Below are 2500 nucleotides of genomic sequence, written 5' to 3' on the forward strand. Positions count from 1 at the left end.
CTTCCAGTGGTTAGCGGGACTGTGTAGAAAGTACGCAACACTCGAAAGACCTTTATGTGAGGGTACGCACCATGGCATCAAGAAATACACATGACACCAGAGGATCCAAGCAGTGAACTATGTTCAGAGGGTTGCTGTTAGGCAAAGCTACATTCCTGTGACGTTACATGTGACAGTTAAGGTGCAGTGTAAGTTAGGTTAAGGTGCAGTGTAAGTTAGGTTAAGGTGCAGTGTAAGTTAGGTTAAGGTGCAGTGTAAGTTAGGTTAAGGTGCAGTGTAAGTTAGGTTAAGGTGCAGTGTAAGTTAGGTTAAGGTGCAGTGTAAGTTAGGTTAAGGTGCAGTGTAACTTAGGTTAAGGTGCAGTGTAACTTAGGTTAAGGTGCAGTGTAACTTAGGTTAAGGTGCAGTGTAACTTAGGTTAAGGTGCAGTGTAACTTAGGTTAAGGTGCAGTGTAACTTAGGTTAAGGTGCAGTGTAACTTAGGTTAAGGTGCAGTGTAACTTAGGTTAAGGTGCAGTGTAACTTAGGTTAAGGTGCAGTGTAACTTAGGTTAAGGTGCAGTGTAACTTAGGTTAAGGTGCAGTGTAACTTAGGTTAAGGTGCAGTGTAACTTAGGTTAAGGTGCAGTGTAACTTAGGTTAAGGTGCAGTGTAACTTAGGTTAAGGTGCAGTGTAACTTAGGTTAAGGTGCAGTGTAACTTAGGTTAAGGTGCAGTGTAACTTAGGTTAAGGTGCAGTGTAACTTAGGTAAAGGTGCAGTGTAACTTAGGTTAAGGTGCAGTGTAAGTTAGGTTAAGGTGCAGTGTAAGTTAGGTTAAGGTGCAGTGTAAGTTAGGTTAAGGTGCAGTGTAAGTTAGGTTAAGGTGCAGTGTAAGTTAGGTTAAGGTGCAGTGTAAGTTAGGTTAAGGTGCAGTGTAAGTTAGGTTAAGGTGCAGCGTAAGTTAGGTTAAGGTGCAGCGTAACTTAGGTTAAGGTGCAGCGTAACTTAGGTTAAGGTGCAGCGTAACTTAGGTTAAGGTGCAGCGTAACTTAGGTTAAGGTGCAGCGTAACTTAGGTTAAGGTGCAGCGTAACTTAGGTTAAGGTGCAGCGTAACTTAGGTTAAGGTGCAGCGTAACTTAGGTTAAGGTGCAGCGTAACTTAGGTTAGGGGCCAACGTGGGTTAGGTTAGGGGCCAACGTGGGTTAGGTTAGGGGCCAACGTGGGTTAGGTTAGGGGCCAACGTGGGTTAGGTTAGGGGCCAACGTGGGTTAGGTTAGGGGCCAACGTGGGTTAGGTTAGGGGCCAACGTGGGTTAGGTTAGGGGCCAACGTGGGTTAGGTTAGGGGCCAACGTGGGTTAGGTTAGGGGCCAACGTGGGTTAGGTTAGGGGCCAACGTGGGTTAGGTTAGGGGCCAACGTGGGTTAGGTTAGGGGCCAACGTGGGTTAGGTTAGGGGCCAACGTGGGTTAGGTTAGGGGCCAACGTGGGTTAGGTTAGGGGCCAACGTGGGTTAGGTTAGGGGCCAACGTGGGTTAGGTTAGGGGCCAACGTGGGTTAGGTTAGGGGCCAACGTGGGTTAGGTTAGGGGCCAACGTGGGTTAGGTTAGGGGCCAACGTGGGTTAGGTTAAGGGCCAACGTGGGTTAGGTTAAGGGCCAACGTGGGTTAGGTTAAGGGCCAACGTGGGTTAGGTTAAGGGCCAACGTGGGTTAGGTTAAGGGCCAACGTGGGTTAGGTTAAGGGCCAACGTGGGTTAGGTTAAGGGCCAACGTGGGTTAGGTTAAGGGCCAACGTGGGTTAGGTTAAGGGCCAACGTGGGTTAGGTTGCCAGAGATGTGTCAAATCAGGATGTACGTTTGGCTGGTGTCAGGTGGTGGGTTGGTTCGATGCCTTTATAAGGGGTGTGGCCAAAGGGTATTTTATTACTTGTACCTTTTGTGTTGTGGCGTGGCGTTGCGTCCTGTGTTGATACTGGGTGGACCACTGTGGGTGTTGCTGGCTGATTTGAGCTGCGTTGTTTGCGGGTGATGTGAGACATTCTGTCTTATTAGTGGACGTGACGTTCCTCTTGTCGTTGTTTGGATAGTGTCCTGTGGCAGCGAGGATAAAATGGATGTTGTTGAACGATAGTGCTTTGGTGCTTTCGCTTTGTTACACACAGAGTGGACTGTGAGATAGGGTGACTGGGTCGAGTGCGGTTCACACTGTCCTCCCCAGTTTACAGTATGTATCATCTATGTATGTGGTCCTGCATCATTTACTAAGGAGGGACGTCAGACGACTGAAATATTAGTTATGTACTGATGTAAAGCAGAATGCTTACCTTCCACCAGTGGGCGAGTATCGACTCTGCCCCAGAGTTGCCACCGCAGGAAGAGGTGTCGGAAACACTACCCGCACACCGTCACCACTGTGCGGGGGGACGGACCCTCTATATCCTCAGCGGCGCACTCTTTGCCACCGAGCGTCACGTCTCGCGGCCCGCCGTCCAGAGCATGTATTGGGACAGCGGGACTTTGG

Source organism: Schistocerca gregaria, unplaced genomic scaffold (assembly GCF_023897955.1).
Source record: "Schistocerca gregaria isolate iqSchGreg1 unplaced genomic scaffold, iqSchGreg1.2 ptg000996l, whole genome shotgun sequence".
NCBI classification, from domain to species: Eukaryota; Metazoa; Arthropoda; class Insecta; order Orthoptera; family Acrididae; genus Schistocerca; species Schistocerca gregaria.